The sequence below is a fragment of the Periplaneta americana genome, chromosome 17 (assembly GCF_040183065.1).
Source record: "Periplaneta americana isolate PAMFEO1 chromosome 17, P.americana_PAMFEO1_priV1, whole genome shotgun sequence".
In the NCBI taxonomy this organism is placed as follows: Eukaryota; Metazoa; Arthropoda; class Insecta; order Blattodea; family Blattidae; genus Periplaneta; species Periplaneta americana.
Window position 1 is genome coordinate 36,761,912 of NC_091133.1, and position 15,153 is coordinate 36,777,064.

General features: G+C 35.2%; 1 protein-coding gene and 1 non-coding gene across 2 annotated transcripts in view; one reads left to right on the forward strand and one right to left on the reverse strand.

The window, feature by feature from the left end:
- LOC138692589 (adenosine receptor A2b-like) overlaps window positions 1–15,153 on the forward strand; it is a 649,225-nt gene that overhangs the window by 293,808 nt on the left and 340,264 nt on the right. The gene's annotated exons all lie outside the window — the stretch shown is intronic.
- TRNAS-GCU (transfer RNA serine (anticodon GCU)) lies at window positions 5,881–5,954 on the reverse strand. The gene has a single exon. It is a non-coding gene; the product is annotated as a tRNA-Ser (tRNA).

Here is a 15,153-nt window from a genome sequence, read left to right on the forward strand (position 1 = left end):
TTAGTAATTTGATATTTATTAAAAAAATTCATTCATGCAGTTCTTAATTGTATTTAGCTTGTGAATTGCTATTTATTTTAAAATAATTTGTATTGTTGTTGTTAATTTTAATCAGTTTGTGATTTTGATATTTACTTAAAAAGTTACTCGTACTATGTTTTTTTAATTAGTTATTTAACAACGTTGTATCAACTACGAGGTTATTTAGCATCGATGGTATTGGTGATAGCGAGATGATATTTGACGAGATGAGGTCGAGGATTCGCCATAGATTACCTGACATTTACCTTACGGTTGGGATAAACCTCGGGAAAAAAACCCAATCAAGTAATCAACCCAAGCGGGAATCGAACCCGCGCCCGAGCGCAACTCCGGTTCGTCAGGCAAGCGCTTTAAGCGACCGAGCTACGCAGGTGGCTCTATTCGTACTACTAGTGTTAATTTTAATCAGCTTATGATTTCCTGTTTTATACATTCAAATGTACTATTGTTAATTCCTAAATAGCTTGTCACTTGTACTGTAAATTACTGCTACTCTTACAAATGAAATATCATGCTTAGCCTCTATAAATTATTTACCAACTCTTGTCTCACTATATATCTAAAAACCTGATTGTTCATGTCATAGATACGAAGTTTGTACCAAAGCAGTATATTTCCGTTGAGTACAGCGAGGAGTATAGATGTCATCCGCGCCTCGACCTGTGCACGCTCGCTACAGACGATACGCAGTTCACATAAACAACGCATAGTATCATTCTGTGGAGCTGTGTACATTCGTGAATAGTTTGAAGAATATTGTTAATTTATATTAATATTTTGTATTTTGAACAAAGTGAGCTATTCTGTTAGTATTGTATTATTTGCTTAATGTTAATATTATGCATTATTTCAAAAAAGTAAACTCATCTGTTATTAAACAATTATGCAAACGACAGTGTGTAACACGTTTATTTTTTCCCGGATTATTCTTCGTTAAATGTTGACGTCTCGTGCTGCTATGCATTCGGTTGCGATACACTCCAAGTTCAACATCGGAATTACGATACGAAATTCCTAGCTATCATTATAATAGAAATGAAAAAAAAATTCTTGAAAACAATTATGGTTTTAATATTATGTACCACATACGAGATATAGTTCACCTGATAGTAGAAAATACTGTATCATATTTTAGATTTGCTCCAGTAACGTCCTCTGACTCAGAACGAACATTTTTAGAGTAAAAATATTATTTTCTTTGCTTTTCTGAACATTTTTTTTTATTTTATTGGATTATTTTACGACGCTGTATCAACATCTAGGTTATTTAGCGTCTGAATGAAATGAAGGTGATAATGCCGGTGAAATGAGTCCGGGGTCCAGCACCCAGCATTTGCTCGTATTGGATTGAGGGAAAACCCCGGAAAAAACCTCAACCAGGTAACTTGCCCCGACCGGGATTCGAACCCGGGCCACCTAGTTTCGCGGCCAGACGCGCTGACCGTTACTCCATAGGTGTGGACTTTTCTGAACACAAATGGAGTATTTCTTTCGATAAAATGAAAATGTTTATTGATATATTTTGTTATAATAAGATTGGAATCATAATTGTATACTTTGTATGTTATATATATATATATATATATATATATATATATATATATATATATATATATATATATGGGTAAATTATTTTAGATTGAGAGTTACGAAGTTTATAATTACAAATTATCATTTTTATATTATTTGTTTATTATTTTCTTGTTCTAAGGCCGTGGACGGTTGGAGCACATATTTTGTTACCACTCGGCTGCACATGTTTGTCGTTCTGGTTCACTGACCATAGAGCTGCGCTACTACTTTTAATTCGGTAGAGATATAATCCAAGCTCACACAACTTAATAGTTTTGGTACCAACTTCCTAACTCTGGTTCATGTTCTTATTTTATAATGTAGTATAACACAGGCAGTAATGATATTGTTCTCGCCAAGCTTAGACGACCTCACTCACACCACTCCCTGACTCGTGCCTTACCCAAAACATAATAAATCATACGGTGCATGCCTGTTAGTTATACATGCGTTGTCACATTATGACTCTGAATTAGCCTAGCCGCTGGGCTGAGGCAAGTACGGTGTTTTTTTTTTTTAACAGAGAAGTTAGTAGTTGTCTTTTGCGGCAAAATAAGCTAACCTCTCTATGTTTGGTAACGTTGTTATAAAGCAATTCAGTTATCGGACGCGCCCAACTGCTTAACATAAACATAGAGAGCATGTTGATGTGACTTTTTTGACTACTTTCTTCTGAGTTGGGGTCGTCTAAGTTTGGCGGTCGTCATGGTCTTTTGTCAGTAGCTAAGGTAACACCTCTTTAGTTTAATAGATATTATTTAATGATCGTGCAATTGGATGGTTGCCCTTTGTCGTCGTACATCCCAGTAGTACGCTGTCAGTTGGGAATTCATGCTTCTATCGGTCTTTTTAATGTCTGGAGAGATAAATGTATTCCTTGTCAACTATTATGAACAGGAGAGACAGTGGGGAGAAGTGATTACTGACAGTCTGTTGAGATGTGCGGCCGACCAGTCATGTTCTGTATGAAATCTAAAGAGTGCTATACCTCCCTTCGTGGAGAATCCACACCACTGTAGTGTGCAGGATGGAATTCATAATGTGTATCTTGCAAATAAATATGCCTAACCTTTTCTTCGAGATTAAAAATCCAGAAAAATTAAAATACAAGTGTAATTTTGTAAAGAGAGACAAATTGTGAGGCATTCAAATGTGATATAAGACTATAGGCACCGCCGAAATCGGGACATTCAGAATCCTTATGCTATATGCAAGAACAAAAACACTGTCTCACACCGTCACTTGAAGTCATTCAGGATTCAGTACCATAATGAGAATATTTTACAATAACGAAGCATTCAAATATTTATTTTTATACTCGTTTATTACAAATTTCTTTAATAAAATAAAATAAGGAATTCTTTCGTGATTGCCGTGCTAGTACCCACAAAACAAAAAGTACGTAAGCATTTGGAGGCATCCTTACAGTTTCAGACGATTCATAGTTCCATATTTTCACATCCAGAAATAAATCATTTGAGCAGAGTGATAATTTGTGACCTTTCGTCAATGTTAGTGTCATTCACCATCATCATCCATCTTCATCAATGATACATGACGGATATTATGGCTTCGACTTAAAGCTGGAGGGACATAAGCGTTACCCGTCGAGATAGCGAACGTGGCAAAACGGATGGTCTTTATTTTGTAATTATGGCAGATATTTTTAACACTTATAATCTGTCTACAATAAACAATAAGTAAATATTATAAAAGAATATGGCATGAGTGGAGATGTTATCCCATAACAACACTCCAAAAGAAAAATGACAATGTTTCAAATAGCTGTAGTAAAAATGAATGGAAGGTCAAGAGCATTGGTCCTTTTAAGTCTTCTTATTGTTTGACTATTATCCAGAAAATTTAATGCATAATGATTGGGATGTTGATTTAATCGGTGCAGATATTTTTGACTGAACTTGGAGATTTCTTCTTTCACAGTTGAAATGTTGAGGTCATAGTGAATGACATCATTACGGACATACCATAGTGCAGTGACAATGGAACGTAAAGTTCTAGACTGATACCTCTGCAGTATTTCAATATTTGAGTTGCTAGCAGTTCCCCACAGTTGGATGCCGTTTATTTTCTAATGACAGTTTTGATTTAGGTCCCAATAACCAATAGATTTTTGATGTTTTAAATTTTAATTCTTTACGTTTAGTTTCAATATGTTTACGCCATGTTAATCAGCGATGTAAATGCATACCTAAATATTTAACATCGTCTGCTTCAGGAAGTTCTTTGTTGTAAAGTGTTACAGCTGGACAGTTTTCAGTTCTGGTTCCGAAAGTAACATTAACTGATTTGTTTTCATTCGATTGTATTCTCCATTTAGTTAACTATGACAAATAAAACATGACAAACTCACTTTCTTTCAGTTTCAATAAATCGTTGTGAAGCCTACGGACATGGACTATAAACAGACAATTTAGGAAGATATTATTTTCACATTACAAAGCCCCTCTCTTGAAATGGGAGCTATATTTCCACGAGTACAAAGCGTCAGTTCCGACATAGGGATAGTTGACATCACTAACGCGTGTTTTCAGGATATATTCTCTCTTTCTGGTGTACGTAATTTATTTCAGTCTAGCTTGAAAATTTTCACGCAGAATATAAATGACATACATTAACCAGTTCACTGTTGTAAATGTGTTTCAACTCCATTTATAGAATCACAAGAACACAAAAATGAACGACACCGAGAATTTCGAATAGATCCTGCATTTTATTGTTCATATTCCTCCGCTATAGGCTACAGAAAAAATACCCATAATAGATCTCTTTCGTTAATCTAAAAGTTCCACTATTGAAAAGTGTCCATTATTGGGACCATAGCTAGAAATTAAGTAGAGTCGGCACAATTAAATTTGCGTACGAAGGGCGCCAATAAAAAGCGTATATCAGGGTCTGATCTACGCATATTCCATTAATACTATGATATGCACGCAGTAATTTCATTTAATACCACGAAATCATTTTCCAATTATTCATTTTACTCAGTGCTGTAAATGGTATGCTTCTTTGCTAATTTGTTTTTAATGCGATACCAACATTGTATTCTAGAAATAAATATAAATTGTATAGCTTGGATATTAAATTCAAATAACGTACTAGAAAATGTTACTAGGAAATAGTCAACGTTAAAAAATAAACATTCACTTTCAACTTTAAAAACCGGAGTGTGTTGTTTTACTTTTTGACACTGAATACATTATTAAGTACATAGGTGCATTTCTATATAAGATAGGAATTATAAAATGAAGATTATCCGTTAAATGTAGCCTACACGCTACTGGAAAAAAAAAAAATTCCATGCAGTGAAGAGAAGCGACTAGAAGCATTTGAAATGTGGATATGGAGAAGGATGGAATGTGTGAAATGGACAGACAGAAACGAAGTTGTGTTGTAAAGAGTGAGTGAAGAAAGAATGATGCTGAAACTGATCAGGAAGAGGAAAAGGAATTGGTTGAGAAAAAAACTGTCTTCTGAAGGATGTAGGCCTACTGGAAGGAATGGTGAACGCGAGAAGAGTTCGGGGCAGAAGAAGATATCAGATGATAGACGACATTAAGATATATAGATCATATTATGAGGAAACGAAGAGGATGACAGAAAATAGGAAAGATTGGAGAAAGCTGGGTTTGCAGTGAAAGAACTGCCCTTGGGCAAAACACTAAATGAATGAATGAATGAATGAATGAATGAATGAATGAATGGATGAATGAATGAATGCTTATTTCATTATTCAGTCTTTCGCCGTAGCTGCGTGGTTTAAGACGTCAGTTTTTGCACTAACGTACCGGAATCAGTGCTGGTTCGAGTCTTCATAAGGGAATATATTTCAACATGAAATTAAGGCAAGTGTATGGGACTAGTGCCCATCAAGCATCGTGATAAATTTGGAGACCTATAGGGAGTAAGGAAATTTGTTTTCGCAAGCCAGTTATAACGGTTGGGGAAATCATCGCGCTAACTATACGTTACCCAACACTGATTGGATGATGGAACACCTCTGTTGAGACATGTAGACGTGACCATTCGGATAATCAGCTTTGGTTCTTCTCGGGCTATAGCCAGGGTCAGGTTTCTTGGTGAAAATTTTTCAAATTTTTTCGTGAAAAATAAATTAAATATCGCATTTATGGTTCAAAATTTGACAGCAATTTCGTGAAAATTTGGTGATTATTTTTTTTATATAAATCTGGCTTTCAGGTAGTAGCTCCCTGTAAAGCAGGTTTGAATAATTTCAAGGAAAAATTGTTCCGGAGCCGGGTATCGATCCCGGGACCATTCGCTTAGCGCGCGAACGCTCTACCGACTGAGCTACCCCAGGAACTATACACGATACCGTCACAATTTTTCCTCTTACATCCACACAACTCAAATGAGCTGACAAGACGCCAGAACTCAACTATGAGTGCACACAATACTATGTAACTTAATTTGTGGCTTTCTGTTAACGTACCTCCAGTAACGAATGTATTATATAAATCTGGCTCTCAGGTAGTAGCTCCCTGTAAAGCAGGTTTGAATAATTTCAAGGAAAAATGGTTCCGGAGCCGGGTATCGATCCCGGGACCATTCGCTTAGCGCGCGAACGCTTTACCGACTGAGCTACCCCAGGAACTGTACAAGACACCGTCACAATTTTTCCTCTTATATCCACACAACTCAAATGAGCTGACAAGATGGGTTCACTGCCGCCCTCACATAAGCCCTCCAATGGTCCCTATCCTGAGAAAAATTAATCCAGTCCCTACCATCATATCCCATCTCTCTCAAATCCATTTTAATATTATCCTCCCATCTACGTCTCGGAATCCCTAAAGGTCTTATTCCCTCCGGCCTCCCAACTAATACTCTACAAGCCCTGCCCATTTTAAAAGTCTAGATTTAATGTTCCTAATTATGTCAGGTGAAGAATACAATGCGAGCAATTGTGCGTTGTGTAACTTTCTCAATTCTCCTGTAACTTCATCCCTCTTAGCCCAAAATATTTTCCTAAGAACCTTATTCTCAAATATCCTTAGCCTCTGTTACTCTCTCAAAGTGAGAGTCCAAGTTTCACAACCATACAGAACAACCGGCAATATAACTGTTTTTTTTTATAAATTCTAACTTTCAGGTTTTTTGACAGCAGACTAGATGACAAAACTTCTCAACCGAATAATAACACGCATTTCCCATATTTATTCTGCATTTAATTTCGTCCCGAGTGTCATTTATATTTGTGACTGTTGCTCCAAGATATTTGCATTTTTCCACCTCTCTAAAGGATAAAAAAATAATAATAATAATAATAATATATAATATAATATAATATAATATAATATAATATAATATAATATAATATAATATAATATAATATAATATAATATAATATAATATAATATAATACCAATAATTTGTACTCTTTGCAAAACAGACTTATTGTTATTTAAGTTAGTATTATAAAAAGACTGTCATCAGTGGTTCTGTATTTCATTAAAGAGAATAATAGAATTCACAAATAATTTGTATCTTTATTACGTTGCAACTGACTTCTTCAAACATAACATACTGACTGCATTTCTTTAAAATAACTTAAAAGGAAAAGGCATTTTTTTCGCCTTTATAGCAGACATGGAGATTTTTCACGGAAACAGCTAATTTCCGTGTCAAATTTTCTGTCATAAATCAGACACATTCATGATAGAACCTACATAATACTACTTGGTGCATCTCTCAGTCACATATCGTGTTTATCACTAAAAAAATTCGACCCTGGCTATATTTCCCTTTGATTTAGTTATGCGTGCTTGTTATCGAGAATGTTCCCTATTGAAAAGCTGTTCACAAGAGCATCTGACAGAGAAATTTAAACTGCTCGTTAATAAGACGTACATTGGCTGCAACAGTGGCACAACTAAAAATCAAGTTCTGAGATAAATGCATTTAAAGTTTCCCTTAACATTGAAATGCAGAAATCATACGATTAATGAATGGAATTAAGAATACGCGTTACAAAACGGCTCCATTAGAGTTCAGTTAACAGTAATATTATAAAAAATTTCTCCCCTCATTCCCCTTGCCATAGTTATGACATTTTTTGAGTTGTGCCACTGTTGCAGCCCATGAGAGGCACGCGTTTAAGGAATTTCAACTGTTTTTGTCACAGATTGAACAATTTCAATTATTTATTTTCCAGGCTACATTTATATAGATGCAACACATGCTGCACATCTTTTCTCATTATATAGTGCGATCGAGAAGTGTCTCCGCAGTGCCTGTGTAGCCGAGAATCGACTAGACAAAGAATTCAAGTCTACTTGATAGAGAATTCAAGTGGCAGCACTGGCCGCTAAACACATGATGAACTGGGGGTGTGATGTTGTCAAACCGGAATGAATGGGGAGTGCCAACTTTTTACGGTTTGTATTCTAGGGTTACTGGAGCTAATAGAGCTGCGGAGGGAATTTTAGATCGCACTATATTATGTTACTATTGAGATGATACAAAGGAATGAGTGTTAAAAATTATATGGCAAGATTTGAGCAAAAAGTTTACCATTTTGAAAGAAAAATAAATATGCTAGGAATCAATTCCTCGCTCAATTAATTAATAAGTGCTGAGCTGCAGCTGTTGACACAATGATCCAATTTTCTTTAAACTTAACAATATATTTTCAGTGATTTAGGCCTATCAGTGCTGTGCGTGATAGACAACTACAGCTCTACACAACTCTGGAAGAAAACTGTATTTATCTAGAATATTGTAAATTATATGTAATCTTAGCAGCTGTAAAAGCTAACATAAGTCGCAATTCAGTGACTCTCTCTTCAAGATCGAACAAGAAGCACATAGGCGAATTCAAAGAAACAAATGTTTGAGAATTTTTTAAAGTTTTCACCTTTACACATAATTTCTCTAATAGGAACAGATATACGAAATGTGTCGCTTTACATGCCAGTATAATTTACGAGTATATAAAATAAAATAAAATAAAGAAAATAAAAGAAGAAATTGCTTTTACAGATTTTGAGCAAACTACCAGCGTCGTTGATCTATAGCTTCATACGAGTAAAAAAAAAAAAAATCCATGCCGCTACAACCCATGGAGGGCCAAAACCGACCAGCCGGCTGCTGGCCACACATCCACATACCAAAGCAGAGGTGGACGATCATCCAACAAGAATGGAGGTATCGTGTGGTTAGCACGATGATCCCCCAGCCGTTATAGCTGATTTGCGTAATCGGATTTTCACTACCTATCGTAGCTCCCCAAGTGCATCACGATGCTGATTGGGCACCGGTCCCATACACTGGCCGAAAATTAATGAGAAAATTTCTTCCCCCATGGGGATTCGAACCAGCGTGCATTCTGTAACGCGAGTCCTAGGCAAGATGACTTAGACCACGACGCCACGGTGCGGGAGAGCTTCATGCGAGTAAGTTGTAAATATTCCTATCTTTATAGAGTAGCCAGGATAGTCAATTAACTTTTAGTTACAAAAAAGAAAGAGGAAAAGTGGTATACTTTAAGATCCTATTACCTAATCGAGATAAACACGTAATATTCATATTAAATTAGTTTACACATATAATCACATGGGAACAAACAATTTATGTTTTCGCCTACGTCGTACAGATTATGCGCTTAAAAGAGTCATTACACTAATAACATGCGGTATTTGTACAAATTACATTAAATAACACAAGTGGGTAGTAGAATAATATGCATAATTTAAAACAGAGATCAGATACGGTGGCATGTTATATAATTAATGAGGCCCTCTATTTACTTGGCGTAAGCTGTAATCACCCCAGCGCGTGGTTGAATATTTTTATTTTATCAGTACTACGATTTACGTTGAATTGTTCACCGCAGCTAATACTTGAGATGATGACGCGCCAGAATTTATAATTTATAGACAGGAATTTGGGTGAGTAGAATTTCATTTTTGTGGATAACCCACATAAATGAATTTGTTATAGAAATAGGTTGTTACGGCTCAAAGCAAATATTTCTAATATCAAAATATTAACTCTAATTGGCATAGATTAATTTTTGCATTTACGCAACATTTAGGCCTAAGCGCGAAACGAAAGCGGGTGTTGAAAAAAAATAAAGATTAAATAAATTAAAACAAGAAAATCGCCGATCATGCACAGCGAGAAAAGAAGCTGTGAAGTAATTACTCCAAAAAAGTTGTCAGTTAAATAAAATAATTTTTAAAATAATGAATAAATTATGTTAGGAACAAGTTACAGCTGAATTTTAAATATTTCTGTGAAATAGGATGGGGACAGTGTAAGTTATGCACAGTTTAACTTTGAATGGACAATAGCCCACCAAACCCACATCGCTGGCGCAACTCTTGCTTTTAGTTGAGGTTAACTTCCATTAATAGCGTAGTCCTCTGTGGTCTGGAGTTACCACGCCAGCCATTGTATCCGAGGTTCACATGTTCACATCCAACTATGTGTGATGGATTCTTGACGATGATAGAAATAATTAACATTGCTTCCTTATGGAACAAATGATATGCGAAATGTAAAGGTTTAGTAATACAGGGTTATTCAAAAAGAAAGAGTCGATTTAAAATATTTATTTTAAACAAACTATAAACAGTAGAAACACTTGCCGCACACCATTGTCCAACTGAGCGCTATGTTGCTAGAGGAATGGCGACGCATTCCAGTGGATATCCTACACAAACTAGTGGAGAGCATGTCTGACAGGATGGCAGCTGTTTTAGCAGCAAGAGGTGATACCACCAGGTTCTAAAGGGGCAAAAACAGTGACCAATTACTTTTTGGTAGATAGTGTATAAGATGTTATGGAAAACTGAGTCATTGTGGACAAGAAGAAGAATAATATTTCACAAGAAATTCACTCATATCACCATTTCGAATAGTATCACGAAGATTAAGACTCTAATTGAGACATAAAATGGAGGATCGATTTTAGACAAGAAAACTAAAACGGTTACGCTTTGTGTTAAAAGAAAGATGCTAAATGAAATTGAAGGTTCCGCGCCAAAATTAATGTACTAAGATTTATACTTGTGTACTTTAGAAGAAATAAGAAATGGAGATGGAGGTGAAGATCGCTCCAGTAACAACTATGAAATAGACGAATGCTGTTGTTAATTAATTAATACAAATCAAACTTCGCCTTATTCTCTGTCTAAAGTTGTGAAGGGTTTCGCAGGTAAAGCGGTGGTAGCTGCCGGTATGCGACCCGCTTTCTAGCTGATATCTATCTTAAAAATGACACTGTATTTTTGAATTATGAATAAAATCTAAGTAAAAATCAGTTTGAGGTATTTCTGAAAGTGCCTATTTTAATAACACTGTTCTACAAAAAAAAATTAAATTCATTTTTCTGGGTATAACACTTTTGATTAACATGGAAATTTACCTCCTGAATTCAAATCTGTAATTAGTTTCTCTGTGTCACGCATAGTTTTCAAGTTATATGCAATTTCATTTTTTCAATATTTTTCGTTTCCACACTATGTATTTATGTAGGTAAAACATGTAAATATTAATATTTTAGTCACTTACAAAATTATTTACAAACATTTTATACACTATAAAACAAAAAATATATACAAGCCTTAATATAATAATTATATTATATGGAAAAACTTATTTAAGATTAGAAAATATGAACAAAATACAGTTTTTCTAAAGAATTTAAAAGTATTATTTTTTTCTCCTGTGTTCAATTTTGCAGTCTCTAATAATGTTCCAGCAGTAGTCAGCAAGCATCGCAGGCATCCATTTCCCTTCATATCGCTTTTCCATGGACATTATATCTTTATGAAACCTTTCACCATGTTCGTCGGAGACATCACTGCAGCTCTCAGGAAAATAATGTATATGTGAATCTAAGAAATGCACTTTTAAAGACATGTGACATCCTAGATTCCTATATGCATTTATCATTTGTTGAACCAGTTGTTCGAAGTCGTTAACTCTTTTTTTTCCCCAGAAAATTTTGCGTTACATTCATGAAACAAGACCATGCTCTCATTTCTTTTGGTGCAAGGCATTGTTCAAAATCTAATTTTGGGACCCACAAACACGCCCTCTTTTATTTTTGCTGCAGAAAGAGGAGGAAACTTTTTTGAAAAATACATAAACCCTCTTCCAGATGTGTTCATGGCCTTAACAAATTGTTCAATAAGGGCTAGCTTGATGTGAAGAGGGGGCAGCAGAACATCTTCACTGGCTACCAATTTCTCATTCAGTATATTTTCCCTCCAACTTTCCACTTACGTTCAGGCCAAATCTTTCTTTTATAATGGGAATTCCTATCGCGACTATCCTACTCACACAGAAAACATCCATATTTGGTGTAGCCTTATTGCATACCTAATATCATGGCAACTATTTTCAAATCACCACATATTTTCCACTTGTGCTCATTATATTTGATTAATCTCAGCATATATTTTTTTTAAATATCATATGACTCTTTAGTCATACTTGCATAGGCAACTGGGACAGAAGGCATTATGTTCCCATTGTGGAGGAGAATTCCCTTCAGACTGTATTTTGAGGCATCTATAAAAAAGTCTCCACTCCTGTGGCTCGTATTTGAAGTTCAAAGTATTCATTAGGTCACAAACATCATTGCAGAATGCCATCATGAGTTGAATTGTGCATATGCAGAAACAATATTTCATGTAAACAAACAATACTCACTTCCTCTAACAAGAATTCCAGGTTAAACTCAAATTAGTTAAATGAGACGTATGTTATCGTATAACTAAAAAACTGTGCCTGATAGCGAATTTCTGTTTTCAGATTTGAATTTGCCATATGAAAATCCTTTGGAAACACATATTAGAAAAATGACCCTTGTAGAACAGTGTAATTAGTGTAAATACAGTAGTTAATAATTTTTAGTGTCATTTGTTTCAGCTCTTGTATAAAATATTAGTTAACACTGTTGACTTTGTACTATATTTAACGGTCGTGAGAGTAGCTTATTACTGCATGTCTGCTTTTCGACATCACATTTCTTGACGGCGATAGAAGAGATAAGTCATGTAGATTACAACGGCTATTGTTATCGGAGAGCCAAGGCGTACACGTACAATGATAAACATCTTAAAATATAGCCTACTATCTTGCAAGATATTCAAATTAAAAATGTTTGTTTCCTTTACCTGTATTTATTAATTAATATCCTTGAAAACCACTGTTTACGAATATCTTCTCGTGTAGTCGGTTTGGGAAGCGCAGTCGGTATAGTGCTGGCCTTCTGTGCTCGAGATTGCGGGTTCGATCCCAGCCCAGGTCGATGGAATTTAAGCGTGCTTAAACGCGAGAGGCTCATGTTAGTAGATTTAGTGGCATCTAAAAGAATTACTGCGGGACGAATTTCCGACACACCGGCGACGCTGATATAACCTCGGCAGTTGTGAGCGTCGTTAAATAAACCATGATTAAAAAAAAATTCTTCTCTTGTAGTAAATATTGGGAAAACAAGTAAAGAAAGCTTATAGTGTAGTCACTTCAAGATGAGGAACAATTCAAAGAAACAGTCTCTCAAGGTTTTGTTCCTACCCAAAGCAAGATTTCCACTACGTTCGTATTTCGGAATTTTTCAACTTGCACTAGATGTACACGCTGTTGGACTTCAGCGATGTGGGGTCAACATTATGCCAATTCTCCACCTACGTAAAATAACACGGGAATATCAAATTTATAAACTGGCAGACATCCATACCTTAACGCAGACATCCACTACTGTCACTCCCAAGTTACTTTAAAGATTCATCAGTACTGCCATCACGATCTTCATTTCAGCTAGTTTTATTCTTCGAGTAATGATCCAAGATAGGTTAAAACTTATAAATTTTCTCACTTCTCCTTATCTTATTATTATTACTATTACTATTACTATTATTATTATTATTATTATTATTATTATTATTATTATTATTGGCCAGAAGTTTGCATTGAATGTTGTATAACGCTTTTGAAAGCTGACGTAATATAAATTATCCACATTTTAACAACTTTTATGCAGTCTTGAAGATCAGGAAACCGTCTCCTTACAAAACGGCATTTTAAAATATAAGCTATCGAATGACTAAGCTAAGTACTCGTACCAATTTAATCTGATTGAAACGATATTTTATCGGTTTACATTTGTGAGAAGAAACGGTTTTTCTCCTGAAAGCTCGTACTGGTTTTGTTAAATGCTATCATGAATATGGACGGGTATAGATTTTCGTTTCCTAAAATTTATGTTTTGTGTAGAACTGCCTAGACTTATTCTTGTTTTTGTTCCATCAGCGACCAAAAAAGTTTCTTCAAATATTGCTGACAGGTTCTCAAATAAACTGAAATTACTTACTTTAACATCTTTCTATAGTTTCAAGAAATCTTGGTATCCCACTTGAAGAGTATACATGAATGTTTTTACTTACTGTTTTACGATCTTACTACTCTTATACAGACGTTTAACTGTCTTATACTCACACAGCGAATAGCTCGTTTACAAGTCGTGTGTAAATTCATAACTAGTAATTACTACATACGTCGTATAGAAGAATACAACTGTTACACAGCTACGTCATTATTTTATTACGAAAGGTAACAGAATAACTTAGATTCTCTATTGCATCCGATAGTGTGCGTTAGTATGCTGCGCTAAGCATCGATAGTATAATTGGGCCTGATCGATTACCACGCTATAATTTTATCAAAGAGTACAGTTACAGTAATGTTATTATAATTATTCTATGCCCTTTGTTTTGTTCTTCTGTAGTTACAAGGCAATCATCAGCATAAAATGACAATCGATATGAACAGTTGTTAAAAGGCGGCCATTTTTTCTCTATATACAACGCTTAAACATAGGGTTTCGTGTATGTAACTATTGTAAAGCAAATCACATGTGTAGTTATACACTGCTTATATATCCATCTTTTATGCATGGTTTATTAGCAACGTTTTCTATCCCAACTCTTCGTAAGTGTCATATGAAAATTATACACGGTTTGTTAGTAAGATCGTTAATGTTTTGCGCAGTGAGTTTCAATGTGCTCTTTATTAACTCTCGTCGCTTGATATTTTAGGGCCACTTATACAAAACTTCATTTATTTTTTAGGGAGTTACTGGATTTGTGACGGTTAATTAAGTAGAGGATGTATCTTTCATGGACCATCGAAGATGACTCTGCAGATATTACTGTTGCTGACGATTAACATTAAACACCGAAGTTATGGAATGACTAGAGCCCAGTGTTTGTTCACCGACCCACTGAAAACAGATTAACTGTGCAAGGCTACAGAGTATAGAGCATCAAGACGCTTCAGGGTTAGTACTCGTACATTCAGTTTCTGATTAATAAGTCTTATAGAGAAATTTGTGAGAGTCTTGAGAGCGAAGTTGCGCGGTAACCGAATCTTACACTGATCGAAGCTGTTGATCTCTATTAAACATTTAATCATACTATTAATCCATAAACCCCATCTCACTTACAACTAGTTCAGTAAACACATAAAGGAATACAGTAGTGACTGTTA